The following is a 15,474-nucleotide window of genomic DNA, read 5'->3' as shown; positions in this document are numbered from 1 at the left end:
TGTTTTCCATGTGGTGACCAGGTTCACACTTCGTACGGGAAGCCAAGACAGTAAATTATTGTCAAAATGGCTGTTTGGTGTATGTATGTGCTTTTGTGTGCATTGCGGCCGGAATGGTTTCTCTGGACCATAACTTTGATGTGCATGGAGCAATCTGTGTCATGTGCAAACCCTAGGTTCCTATTTCAAAGGTCAAGATCAAAGGTCATCTCAGATCTTGTTTGGCCCATAACTTTGACAAGCGTTGAGAAAACTTAATATTTTGCATGAATGTTCAACTCAGTGATACGGAGTGTCTTTTGCAAACTCCAGGTTTCTATCTCAAAGGTAAAGGTCACACTTTGGGGTCAAAGGGCAGGCTTGATATGTTGCACGTGGGCATCCTGTCATTTACAAAAAGGAGGAGGACATATTTTACTGAATGCTTTCAAAGTTGTGAAATGTCAGCATATAATAGAAATTGTCATTACTTTCCTGTTTGGGAAAGTATATAATATACTTTTAATAAACATAATTATTATGTTCAAAACAGAAAGTGCTGAAAATGGAAAGTTTTCTTAAATATCCTTCAACTTGGAGCTTGAATATCTCAAAAACGATAATGTTTTAAATATTTGCCCTTGGTAGAATTTTAGTTAATTGTTTTAAGAATGGATTCAAGCAATTAATATGCAGCTCCAACGTTTCCTGTGATGCCAGGAGCCCATACACCAAGGTATATAAAAACTTTGTGTTTTCTTTCCCTGATTGGGAAATTTTTCAATCAATATTTCCCGATCGGGAAAGTGAAAAGGGGAATCCCCAACTTTCCCGAACAGGAAAGTTCCCCGACTGTATAAGGCAAGGAAATCAACAAGCTGAATCATATTCTTCAATGGAAATGTTGCCAGTATATAATATTTGTGAGAGCTAAAAACATCTTGGTTGCCATATTTCTATACAAACTAGATAGTATTACATTTTTGTCTCAATATATATTTTACCCCGCTCGCTTAGCTCAGTAGGGAGAGCGTTGGTCTACAGATCACAGGGTTGTGAGTTGATCCCCGGGCGGGGCGTATGTTCTTGGTGACAATTTGATAGAAGACATTGTGTCTAAAATCATCCTTCAACCATCTCAGATAATTCATGTGGGATAGCATAGTGTAAGGAACAATAGTAGATGGAAGCACACAAACAAAGTATATTGAACGTATGTTAAAAAAAAATAGTATTCATCAAATTTTAGTCCAGTATATAATCGGTATAATATGTGTCAAAATGTTTTATTTGATATCTATTTATGCATATGTTTTTGCAAATTTATAACTTTCAAAATGTTATAATAATTCCAAATAAATTTATAATCGTTAAATTCTTTTATTTTTCAATTTCATATATTCACAGGATGTCATTTTCATGTATCAGTGGCCATCTTGAAAGCCATCTTGAATTTGAGGACTTTGCCTAGTGACTAGATACTGGCATCAGGCAGTTCTGAAAACTACAGACTCTGACTAACATTTTGGTATGCAGAAGTTGATGTGCACATTCATAGACCATCTACTACCAGTTTTAAGCTAATTATCTGGTCATATTTGCAGCATGATTATTATTGACTTGCAATAACAGGTCTTGCTGAATATCCAAGTTTATGAATACTTTTAGTAATAATGAGTCTTCCTTCTCTTCCAATATTCCAACAACACTCAAAAGCACTGAATATCTCCACAGGAACAGTCTCTATCTGTTCAACTAATGGAACAAGAGCGCCGCCAAGTGGGGCAATATACGCCCGAAGGCTTACATCATAGGATGGGAGCAAAATTTTAAGAACTTTACAAAAAGGTATGTAAAAATACACCTTAAAATTGGAGGTACCATCCATGTTGTACCACAGAAAAGTGGTCTCGGTTTTTCTCTACGGCCAATAATAAAAAAGTTTCAAAATAAGCTATTTATAGTAACATAAAAGGGAAGTAATTCAAAAAAAAAATTATTGTAAGTACAAAAAAGAGATCTGCCAAATAAAAACAAGAGCACTGCAATGCAGAGCTATATACACAAAGCAAAGTCATATATGACCTTTGACCCTTAAGTGTGACCTTGACCTTGAAGCGAGTCATCCGGAACATGCGCTCTGCACATCGTTAAAATGTGGTGAACATTTCTGCCAAGTTTCTTTGAAATCCTTCCAGCAGTTCAAGAGTTACAGAGCGGACACCAAACAAACTGATATGACTTTTGACCCCTAAGTGTGACCTTGACCTTGGAGCAAGTCATCCGGAACATGCGCTCTGCAAGTCGTCTTGGTGTGGTGAACATTTGTGTCAAGTTTCTTTGAAATCCTTCAAGGGGTTCAAGAGTTACAGAGGGGACACGAAACAAACTGATATGACCTTTGACTCCTAAGTGTGACCTTGACCTTGAAGCGAGACATCCAAAACATGCGCTCTGCACATCGTCTCGGTGTGGTGAACATTTGTGTAAAGTTTCCTTGAAATCCTTCATGGGGTTCAAGAGTTACAGAGCGGACACAAAATTGCTAACGGACAGACGGACGGACGGACGGACACCAGCGTCATAACATAATACGTCCCTTCGGGCGTATAAAAACCACTCTGTTAAACTATAGTCAATATGTCTGTAAGCATGGAACAGTCACTATCTATGTAACTTATAATAGCGAGTTTCACAACAATCCAGTATAGATGCTGTATTGTAATATCTTAATTGTAAATGGTTAAACCTAGAAAAGGAAATACTCTTTGTTATTTAAGGACAGCAGTTAATTGAAACATCATTTATATTAGTCAATTTGTTTTTACACTGCCCATCTATTAGAGTGGCAAGGTGGTAAACACATCTGACTACTAAACAGGAGGTCACAAGTTTGATCCCCAGTTGAGCTGGTCCTGATATGACCCTTTAAGTTGAAAGTGACATTAAACCGAGTTAACTTACTCACTGTTGCAACACTCTTTCACAAAACTTGGTATTTATCAAATCTAAATTAAACATTATCAAATAATTTTCACATGTATTACAATTTAAACCTGATAAAATTTATTTTATTCATGTGCATAGTAATTATAGACAAGGAGCTGCGTTCAATAAACGCTTGATGCCCCCGGTGGCATCCTTGTCGATACAAAGCAATTTAAGTCCAAAACGAGGTCAAGTTCAAGGTCAAGGTCAAACTGCGGTCAGGTGATGTCTGAAGATGAGGAATGGTCACAGGTTACATCTGCATTAGTATCAAGTCATTCTAGTTAGGGGTATTGATGCTAGATGAAACGGTCCCATTTAGTTAACCTCGTAGACGGACGAGACAATCACTATATGCCTCCCGCATCAGTAGATGCCGGGGGCATAAAAAATATAAATGACAGTAATTTCAATTAGCTATAAATACATTTTTTTTATAACCATCTTAAAATAATGAAAATGTGAACATGAACCATGATCAACAAAGGAGGTACTATTAGGAAGAGGCCCTTTATAAAACACAGGTGATTAACAAACTGTCAACATCATTTATGAAAGAAGTATAATGTTGTTATGTTGCAGTTTATACCAAGACATCTCACAGTGATTTTTAAACAATACTCTGTACAGTTATAACATCACCTATGGCACAGCTGCATTCAATACATTAACCAGCACATTTAGGAATGAAGCCTTTGATTGTTACTAAAAATTTGATTTTAGATACTTAATAAGCAAATTTGGATTTACATGGATTGTGTATAAACCACAGACCTAGAATATAAACATCTTCCAAACTGAAAACTATTGCAATATCTGTAGTATTTCAAAATATGAACTGATCAAACAGTTGTTGATACAAGCTTATGCTAATGAAGAAAAAATCTGAAAGATTGAATGCAAGATTGCATGTTTCAATTTCAGTTTATATGAGGATAGCATTCAGGCACAGAGATGGCGTTTCTCATAACATTTACAATCCTTGTTTCACTAGAAAGCAGGCAATGATCTGAAAAGGAAAAAACTGAATTAAGAACACAAAACTGTTGAAAAAACAAATCAATATCAAGTCCAACATATATATTCAACTAACTTATAGCTTGAAAAATATCAAGGCTCTAGCTATTATTGATTCAGAACAAGAGCTGTCCATAAGACAGCCAATGCTGGACTATTCGAAATATTGTCCCAGAAGCAGGAAACATTACCCAAAATATAAAAATATCTAAAAAGTTTCAATCCAGTACCTGCATTGCTAAACTTTAACCAGAAGTTTTAAGTTCAAAAGGGGACATAATTTGACCAAAATGCATGTCACAGTTATGGGACTTCATGCAATCAACTAGTTTAACAAGCAAATTCGATGAATTGGTATCCCCCGCCGAAAGGGTTTGTGGTGAGGAATGGCAAAAAAATATATCCGGCAAAAAGTTAAGGATGTTAATAAGAAGCAAATAATTTCATTAGTCAAAATCAATTTAACAGAAAACAAATGTTTAATTAAAGAGTACATAATAAATGTATGATACTTTGATCCTGACTAAAGAATTTATTTTGAATGGGATATGCTTACTGTAATAAGCTTAGCTTTTAAAATTAAATGCAGTTAATTGAAATATGAGCTTGAAGTTTAACTGGAACGAAATATTGTCTTCGAGTGGTTTGGCACCAGGTGTTGTTGTTTAACATGTACATTTGAACTTAAAAAAACAGATGTCCTTATGAGAACACTGGTAAGATATCTTGAACATGACTGAGCGCAAGGCTTGTGCAGTCACAACTTAACATGTTGAAGGTTTGAACATTAAAAAAAAAAAAAAAAAAAAAGGAATGGAAATATATATATGTATATATATTTATTTTTTAAGGGTGTGGGGGTGCGGTGGAATGGGAGAGGAAACAAAATTTCACATGTTGATCATGATTGATGGAAAATTAAAAATGAAAAACAAGAGGGTCATGATGACCCTGGATTGCTAACCAGAGTAATATGAGCTACATGTTTCTAATGTCAAACTGATGATTTTTAGAAATTTTTTGGAAGATTTTCCGATGTACAATCAAGTAACCCCTGGGGCGGGGCCAATTTTACCCCGGGGGTCATGATTTGAACAAAGTTTGTAGAAGTATACTAGGAAATGTTACATATCAAATATCTAAGATCTAGGCCTTCTGGTTTATTTTTAGCAAATTTATGAAGATTTCCCTATGTACAATCAAGTAACCCCTGGGGCTGGGTCAATTTGACCATGGGGGGTCAAGATTTGAACCAATTTTGTAGAGGTCCATTAGGCAATGCTACATGTCAAATATCTAAGCTCTAGGCCTTCTGGTTTATTTTTAGAAAATTTTGAAGATTTTTCTATGTACAATCAAGTAACCCCATGGGGCAGGGTCAATTTGACCCCGGAGGTCATGATTTGAACAAATTTTGTAGAAGTCTACTAGGCAATGCTACATGTCAAATATCTAAGATCTAGGCCTTCTAGTTTATTTTTAGAAATTTTTTAAAGATTTACCTATGTAAAATCAAGTGACCCCTGGAGCGGGGTCAATTTTGACCCAGGGGTCACGATTTGAACAAATTTTGTAGAGGTCCACTAGGCAATGCTACATGTGAAATATCTAAGCTCTAGGCCTTCTGGTTTATTTTAAGAAAATTTTTAATGATTTTCCTAAGCAAAATCAAGTGACCCCAGGGGTCATGATTTGAACAAATTTCGTAGAGGTCCACTGGGCAATGCTACATGTGAAATATCTAAGCTCTAGGTCTTCTGGTTTATTTTTAGAAAATTCTGAAGATTTTTCTATGTACAATGAAGTAACCCCATGGGGCGGGGTCATTTTGACCCTGGGGGTCATGATTTGAACAAATTTTGTAGAAGTCTATTAGGCAATGCTATGTGTCAAATACCTAAGATCTATGCCTTCTGGTTTATTTTTAGGAAATTTTTGAAGATTTTCCTATGTAAAATCAAGTGACCCCTGAAGCGGTGTAAATTTTGACCCCGGGGGTCATGATTTGAACAAATTTTGTAGAGGTCCACTAGGCAATGCTACATGTGAAATATCTAAGCTCTAGGCCCACAGGTTTATTTTTAGACAATTTTTGAAGATTTTTCTATGTAAAATCAAGTGACCCCTGGGGCAGGGTCAATTTTGACCCTGGGGTCATGACTTGAACAAATATTGTAGAGGTCTACTAGGCAATGCTACATGTGAAATATCTAAGCTCTAGGCCTTCTGGTTTATTTTTAGATATTTTTTGAAGATTTTCCTATGTAAAATCAAGCGACCCATGGGGCGGGGTCAATTTTGACCCCGGGGTCATGATTTGAACAACTTTAGTAGAGGTCCACTAGGCAATGCTACAAGTCAAATATCTAAGCTGTAGGGCTTCTGGTTTTTGAGAAGAAGATTTTTAAAGATTTTACTATGTGAAATCAAGTGACCCCTGGGGCGGGATCAATTTTGACCCCGGGGTCACCCCGGGTGACCAAGGCAAGTGGGCGACCAGGTGTGGGTGCGCAACTTCACATGTTTATAATAAATGTTCACAGAAAAGAATGAAAGAAATTTAATGAAATTCTGCCAAATGGCAAGTTTGTTATGTACAAATATGTGGATTTTTAGACAATTAAAGGGCAGTAACTCTGCAGTTACAAAAGAAATCCATACAAAATTGTGTGTGCACAACCACATTATAGTGCTCTAAATTCTGTTAAAGTTTCATAGTTCAAGGTCAAATAATTATATCAAAAGTTATGATGCAGAAATTGCCATATTTATAGTACCCTACATAGTTAACACTAGAAACTTCTAAGGGCCATAACTCTGGTGTTACTTGGGCAATCTGACTGAAACTTGACGGGTCGCAAGAACTCATAGTGGTGAACATGTATATGAAGTTTTAAATAAATATTCCCAACCATTTCCTAGATATGGCTCCGGACGGACGGAAGGACGGACGGACGGAAAGACGGATGGAAGGACGGACAACGCCAAAACTATATTCCTCCGACTTTCATCGGGGGATAATAATCAGAAGGCACATGTGAAGTTTAAACTTAGTATCTGCATTTGTTTTGCAGATAGTAAATTGCACGCAAACTTTAACCAGAATTTTCTAAGTCCAAAAAGGGGCATAATTTTCCCAAAATACATGTCAGAGTTATGGGACTTGATCAAGTGATGGTGGTAATTGATCTAGAAAAAGAAAAAAATATGTTCTAAATCTATATGCTTTTAAGTTATAGCTGTATGTGCTTGTACGCAAAACTTTAACCAGGATTTTCTAAGTCCAAAAGGGGGCATAATATGGCCTAAATGAAGGTCAGAGTTATTGGACTTGGTGCTATCAACTACTTTTATAACCACAAAGACACACGTGAAGTTTCAATTCAGTATCTGCATTCGCTTTGGAGATAGTAACTTGCATGTAAAACTTTAACCAGGATTTTCCAAGTCCAAAAGGGGGCATAATTTGCTCAAAATACATGTCAGAGTTATGGGACTTGAGCCAGTGAGATTGGTGTTTGACCTAGAAAAAGAAAAAATAAGTTTCAAAGCTATATGCCTTTTAGTAGCTGTATGTACTTGCACACAAAACTTTTACCAGGATTTTGTAAGTCCAAAAGGGGCATAATTTGACCAAAATGCAGGTCAGAGTTATGGGACTTAGTGCTATCAACTACTTTTATAACCCAGAAGACATATGTGAAGTTTCAATTCAATATCTGCATTAGTTCTGGAGATAGTTACTTGCATGTAAAACTTTAATCAGGGTATTCTTCATCCAAAAGGGGCCATAATTTGCTCAAAATACATGTCAGAGTTATCGGACTTGACCCAGTGAGGTTGGTATTTTACCTTGAAAAAGAAAAAATAAGTTTCAAAGCTATATGCCTTTTAGTAATAGCTGTATGTCCTTGCAAAAAAACTTTAACAAGGATTTTTTAAGTCCAAAAGGGGGCATTATTTGGCCAAAATGCAGGTAAGAGTTATGGGACTTAATGCTATCAACTACTTTATAACCTGGAAGACACATGTGAAGTTTCAGTTCAATATCTGCATCAGTTTTGGAGATAGTAACTTGCATGTAAAACTTTAACCAGGATTTTTTAAGTCAAAAAGGGGGCATAATTTGCTCAAAATACATGTCAGAGTTATGGGACTTGACCCAGTGAGGTTGGTTATTGACCCAGAAAATGAAAAATAAGTCTCAAAGCTATATGCCTTTAAATGATAGCTGTATGTACTTGCATGCAAAACTTTAACCAAGGTGTGATGCCTACGCGGACGCCAGGGTGAGTAGAAAAAGAAGATATTCAAAGTCTCATATATATAAGCCTAAAGGAGCGTGACCATTTTTGACCTTAGGGCAATAATTTGGACAATTATGTTAGAGACTGAAACCCTTATATCACATGCCAAATATTAAAGCTCTAGAGAATATTTTTTAAGTCTTATAGCTGAGAACCTATTTTCAACCAAAAAGACCCATATGTTAATTGAACCAGAACCATCTGAACAACTTTGAAAGAGCGCTACACAAAGATCATTTGTTTCAAGTTTAATCAAAATCAACTTGGTGGTTTTGGAGACTTTATTTATGCCATGTTTTTGACGAATCAAACATTTGAACAAAATATGTAAGATTATTTTAAAATCAGACTTGCAGCTTCATACAAGATGATTTTCAAATTTCCAATATATACATGTAGAGAATAATGAACCATATTAGTCATTAACACAGAGCAATTAAATAAAAAGACAACATGTAGCCAGATCAGGACTTGAACCCGAGACCTTCCTATAACTATGCTCAGGCAAAGTCTAGGCTGCTCTTCCATTTCAGCTACCTGGCCAACTGGTAATCTGTTGACAAATTACAAACTTAACATTTTATTATTCCTATTTTGTTGACAAATTACAAAATAAACATTTTATTATCACTTTTTTGTTGACAAGTAACATAATTAACAATCAAATTGTAGTTATAATGTAACAACAGCAGCACTACTAACAGGTGCCATCGCTTTTCTGCAAATGCTGGACAGTATGTAAGAAAAGAGTAATAATTCAGAATTTCTAAGTACAAAAAGGGCTTTATTCTGACAAAATGTAAATCAGAGTTATGGTTCTTGGCCTACACATTCATCTAATGATGAGAAATAAGTGTGAAAAGTTTCAAAGCTGTAGCTCTTACAGTTATTAGACAAGCTAAAAAGGCGCATGCCCTTGATTGTGCATTTTCATTTATCAGAACACAAGCTTAGAAATATCAACATCATTTATGAAGTAGAAATCTATAAACAGTATTACCACTAACAGCAACATCACATAGAGACTGATATTGTGGTTGCTCTGGAGAGGTATTGTTGTTCGAAGTTGATGGTCAGCGTTACTAAATCTTTTTTTTTTTTTTGCTGAAAATATCTTTGTTTGTTTTGGGTTTAATGCCGTTTGTCAACAGTATTTCAGTCATTTAACAGAGGGCAGTTAACATGGGTTCCTGTATTCTGTATCAGTACAAACTTGCTTTCCACAAGTAACTGCCAACATCTCTACATGAATCTGCAGGAGGCCAGACAAATGATTTCAGACACAATGTCTTTTATCAAATCCTCACAGTCAACTAAAATACATCTCCAATAAAAGCTATACGCTTTGGATCTGAAGACATGCTATTGATAGACTCATTCTGATGACTGTTCCGCTAGCCAATCAGTGCCTTGCTTTCAACATTTTGAAAGTGAAAGTAAATGTTAGAAAAAATTATATTCAGCCTGGGTTTTTTATGTTCATTATTCAGTGACCTTGAGTTTTGAGCCGGCAACATATGTCACAGTATGGACTTAGTCAGGTAAGGGGAGATGTGTCAGGCAGCAGATTAGCTCAGTCAGTAGAGCATTAGCCCAGTAAGTGAGTGGTCCTAGGTTCGAGCCCCAGACTTTCTGCACATTTTCTCACTCTGTGACATTCAATGCTATTTTAATTGTTCAGCCAAATGCTTGTTGAATGGAGTTGTCTGAGTGGTTCAAATCAAAGAAAAGTCTTTAAATGACACCAAAGAATTAAGTTAGCAAAAGCTTTAAAATTGGAATAAAGATTTTTCATGAAACCTGATATTTTAATTGAACATTTTAGTAGAATATTCAAAGAAAATATGAAACCAAAGATTTTAAAGGGACCTAAAGATTCATAAATAAAAGAGTCTTTTCATGACACAAAAGAATTTAAATTACTAAGAAGCAAATAATTTCATTACATTTGAACTTAGTCACAGAAGCACAATCAAGACTGAAACTTGGGTGGTGCCTTGGGGGTTGGGGTTTTCAATTTCACATGTAGGTAAATATTCATTATTATGCCTGGAGTTTACTTGCATAGGCATTCTCTGAAGATGGACAACTACCATATTAAACATTATCTACTAGGTGCCACAAGAAAAACTTGCCTGATAGATAGTTGAGAGGCCATTTATAGTTAAATAAATGAGGTTAAAGGTTATTCAGTGCATATTTTCATGTGTGTCACATGGATTACCTTACATCTTGGTCATTTAATGCCATCCAAAGTGACCAGAATGTATAGCCATGATGGCATGTCTATATCTATAAAGGTGTGCATGTAAATCAGATACCATACGTAGTCCATATATAATACTTTATAGCAAGGATGACATGCCTGTATATACCCAGAATATCCAGTTATCTGTTTTTAAAGCAAGGAATAAGTGAGTGAGTTGGGTTTTATGGCTAATCAACACAAAATGGCCATATATCGCCGAGAAGAAGTAAATTGTAAACACCAATTGTTAAGCATACTTACTTACTTAGTTCTCTTCATGCTGAGAAGCACATAAGGCCCTCACCCAGAGACGCCATCTCTGTCTGTCATGTGACATTTGTTTTATTTGGCCCCAAGTCCATCTAAGGTCTTTCATCTCCTTTTCGACTGATCGTCTCCAGGTCTCCTTTGGTCGCCCTCTATTTCTCTTGCCTTCTGGTGTCCATCGCATGGCTGATGTTTCCATTCTGTTGACATGGCCAACCCAGATCCATATTCTTTCTTTAATCATTTTGGAGATTGGTAATGTTGCTGTTCTTTGGTATAGATCCTTGTTGTTGATAGTGTTGGGCCAAAAATATCTTGAGGGTTCTCCATAAGCATCTTGACTGGAAAACATCCAGTTTCTGTGTGATGTTCTTGGTCACCTTCCAGGACTCAGAACCATATAGGAGGACTCCAATAATGTTGCTCTTGAAGATCCTGATTTTGTTTTTTGTGCTGATTTTGGTTGATCTCCAGACGTTTTTTAATTCTGCGGAGGCTGCTCAGGCTTTTGCAATTCTGCTCTCCACCTCAGCAGCAGCATCTCCATCGGCTGTGATCTTGCTGCTGTGATAGACAAATTCCTCTACTTCTTCTATTTTGGTGTTATTTATGATAAGGTCTCGCTGTATCTTTGTGTTGATCTTCATCAGTTTTGTTTTTCCTATCTTGATGTTTAGGCCTATCTGTCTGCCATACTTCACTAAGTCCTCTGGTTTTTTTTCTGAAACAATTTATGTCAAAATGTAAAGCATATCTAAAATCATCCATGTACAAATGTACAGCACATTATGTAACAGAGGGTCATTATGACCCTGGATTGCTCACTAGAGTAATATGAGCTAGTCATATATCAAATGTCAAACTGATGCTAAAAATATTAAGAAAGTAGGTCAGTAGGTCATATTCATAGTCACTGAAAGTCAGTTTTAAGATCAGTGTGCAAAATTCTAGTTGTCATCCAAATTTTGAGGCTGTATCTTAAAAAAACAAGAAAGTATGTCAGTAGGTCAAGGTCGCAGTCGGGTGACCCTTATCACTTGAGATCATCAGGTAAATATAATTTAAACAGTCTAGGAAATATGATCTGATAATTTTTTAAGTTTTATTTCCTGTATAACTCATAATTATAACAAGTGACCCCCAGGGTTTGGCCTCTTTTCACCCCAGGGCCATAATTTGAACAAACTTGTTACAGATCCACCAGGTGATGATGTACATGTCACCAAATTTCAAGGCCGTAACTAAACAAGAGGGCCATGAAGGCCCTGTATCGCTCACCTGACCTATTGACCTAAAGATCATCAAGATTAACATTCTGACCAAGTTCCATTAAGATATGGTCATAAATGTGGCCTCTAAAGTGTTAACTAGCTATTCCTTTGATTTGACTCCGTGATCAGGTTTTTGACCCAACATAACCCAGATTCGAACTTGACCTAAAGATCATCAAGTTTAACATTCTGACTAAGTTTCATGAAGATAAGTCATAAATGTGGCCTCTGGAGTGTTAACAAGCTTTTCCTTTGATATGAACTAGTGACCTAGTTTTTGACCCCACCTGACCCAAGTTTAAACTTGACCTACAGATCATCAAGATTAACATTCTGACCAAGTTTCATTAAGACATGGTCATAAATGTGGCCTCTAAAGTGTTAACTAGCTTTTCCTTTGATTTGACCCGGTGACCTAGTTTTTGACAAGACATGACCCAGATTCGAACTTGTCCTAAAGACCATCAAGTTTAACATTCTGACTAAGTTTCATGAAGATACAGGCATAAATATGGCCTTAGAGAGTTAACAAGCTTTTCCTTTGATTTGACCTGGTGAACTAGTTTTTGACCCCACCTAACCCAGATTTGAACATGAGCTATAGATTATCAAGATTAACATTCTGACCAAGTTCCATTAAGATATGGTCATAAACATGGCCTCTACAGTGTCAACTAGCTTTTCCTTTGATTTGACCGGGTGACCTAGTTTTTGATCCTACATGACCCAGATTCAAACTTGACCTATAGATCACCAAGATTAACATTCTGACCAAGTTTCATGAAGATACAGTCATAAATGCGGCCTCTACAGTGTTAACAAGCGTTTTTTTATTTGACCTGGTGACCTAGTTTTTGACCCCAGATGACCCAATATCAAACTCGTCCAAGACTTTATTCAGGATAACACTCTGATCAAGTTTCATTAAGATTGGGCAAAAAATTGTGACCTCTAGAGTGTTTGATTTTGACCTGATGACCTAGTTTTTGATCCCAGATAACCCAATATCGAACTCGTCCAAGATTTTATTGAGGTTAACATTCTGACCAAGTTTCATTAAGATTGGGACAAAAATGTGACCTCTTGAGTGTTAACAGTCAAATTGTTGACGACGAACGGACTACGGACACAGGGCGATCACTAAAGCTCACCTTTGAGCACTTCGTGCTCAGGTGAGCTAAAAAAAACACGAAAGTAGGTCAGGGCAGGGCCTCTTTTCACCCCAGGGGCATAATTCAAACAATCTTGTTAGAAATCAACTAGGCAATGATTCATAGCAAATATCAAAGGTCTACAGCCTAGATTTTTCTTTTTTTTCCCCTATATAAGCCTATGTAAAACTTGGGACACCCTGGGTGGGGCCTCTTTTCAAATAAGGGGCATAATTTGAATAACCTTGGTATAGAGGACCACTAGGCAATGCATCATACAAAATATCAAAAGCCTACACCCTTCAGTGTCATTTAAGATTTTTTTTAAAGTTTTTCCTATATAAATATAATATTTGACCCTAGGGAGATAAATTGAACAAACTTGGTATAGGACCAATAGATGATGCTTCATAAAGGATATCAAAGCACTAGGCCCTGCGGTTTTGGACAAGAAGATTTTCAAATTTTTTCCTATTTAAGTCTATGTAAACCATATGATTCCCAGGGCGGGTCCATATTTGACCCTAGGGGGATAATTTGAACTGACCTGTTAATGGACCATTAGATGATGCCACATACCAAATATCAAAGCCTATGCTACCGTGGTTTTGTACAAGAAGATTTTTAAAGTTTTCCTTTCGGTTGCCATGGCTACTCGAGTTCTTCACAGAATTCAATTCTTTTGGCAATTTATATAGGGGGGGGGGGGGGGGGGTACACAAACATCATTTCTGAAGGTTAGTGTAAATCTGCCCAATGGTTTTGAAATTTACAATATAGCCATAATTATAGGGAAAATAAGCCCTGCCCCCTGGTGGCCATGTTTTTTTAAAGAAACAGAATGGCAATTGGCATTTTTGGCAGAGGGTCACCTAGAGATCATTTCTACAAAACATTTTTTTCAAAATCTGGATAACAGTTTCTGACAAGAAGATTCCAGAGTTCTGCATGGAATTAAGTTTGGTGTAAATCTGCCCAGTGGTTCTGAAGAAGATTTTTTTACAAACTGTTGACGCATGACAGACTATGGACATAAAGCGGTCAAAAAAGCTCACCTTCTCAATATGTGACAGCTGAGCTAAAACTGTAAAGCATATCTAAAACCAGTTATGTGGAAATGTATATATTATGTAATACTATGTGTTAAAATATCAGCTGCAAACATAATAATATTGCAAAAGAGGTTAATAACAAGAGGGCCTTGGAGGCCCTGTATCACTCACCTGACCTATTGACCTAAAGATCATCAAGATTAACATTCTGACCAAGTTTCATTAAGATATGGTCATAAATGTGGTCTCTAAAATGTTAACTAGCTTTTCCTCTGATTTGACCTGGTGACCTAGTTTTTGACCCCACATGACCCAGATTCGAACTTGACCTAAAGATCATCAAGAATAACATTCTGACAAAGTTTCATGAAGATAAAGTTATAAATGTGGCCTCTAGAGTGTTAACAAGCTTTTCCTTTGATTTGACCTTGTAACCTAGTTTTTGACCTCACCTGACCCAGATAAAAACTTGACCTATAGATCACCAAGATTAACATTCTGACCAAGTTTCATTAAGATATGGTCATAAATGTGGCCTCTACAGTTTTAACTAGCTTTTCCTTTGATTTGACCTGGTGACCTAGTTTTTGATCCTACATGACCCAGATTCAAACTAGCCCTTGAGACCATCAAGATTAACATTCTGACCAAGATTCATTAAGATACAGTCATAAATGTGACCTCTACAGTGTTAACAAGCTTTTCCTTTGATCTGACCTGGTGACCTTGTTTTTGACCCCAGATGACCCAATATCAAACTCATCTAAGATTTTATTGAGGGTAACATTCTGACCAAGTTTCAATAAGATTGGGCCAAAATTGTGACCTCTAGAGTGTTAAAAAGCTTTTCCTTTGATTTGACCTGGTGACCTAGTTTTTGATCCCAGATGACCCAATATCGAACTCGTTCAAGATTTAATTGAGAGTAACATTCTGACCAAGTTTCATTAAGATATGGTCATAAATTGTGACCTCTAGAATGTTAACAAGCTTTTCCTTTGATTTGACCTGGTGACCTAGTTTTTGACCCCAGATGACCTAATATCGAACTCGTCCAAGATTTAATTGAGAGCAACATTCTGACTAAGTTTCATTAAGATTGGGCCAAAATTGTGACTTCTAGAGTGTTAACAAGCTTTTCCTTTGATTTGACCTGGTGACCTAGTTTTTGACCCCAGATGACCCAATATCGAA

General features: G+C 36.5%; 1 long non-coding RNA gene across 2 annotated transcripts in view; it reads right to left on the bottom strand.

Annotated features, from left to right (window-relative positions):
- LOC128546505 (uncharacterized) overlaps positions 1-15,474 on the bottom strand; it is a 49,387-nt gene that overhangs the window by 14,204 nt on the left and 19,709 nt on the right. Inside the window, exon 3 of one of the 2 annotated variants that reach the window (XR_008365988.1) lies at positions 10,801-11,527. This is a non-coding gene — a long non-coding RNA (uncharacterized LOC128546505). The remainder of the gene's footprint in view (positions 1-10,800; positions 11,528-15,474) is intronic. The other variant, XR_008365989.1, reaches the window with a different exon arrangement.

This window comes from Mercenaria mercenaria, chromosome 11, assembly GCF_021730395.1.
Source record: "Mercenaria mercenaria strain notata chromosome 11, MADL_Memer_1, whole genome shotgun sequence".
Taxonomy (NCBI): Eukaryota; Metazoa; Mollusca; class Bivalvia; order Venerida; family Veneridae; genus Mercenaria; species Mercenaria mercenaria.
This window is presented reverse-complemented; position numbering and strand designations above follow the sequence as displayed.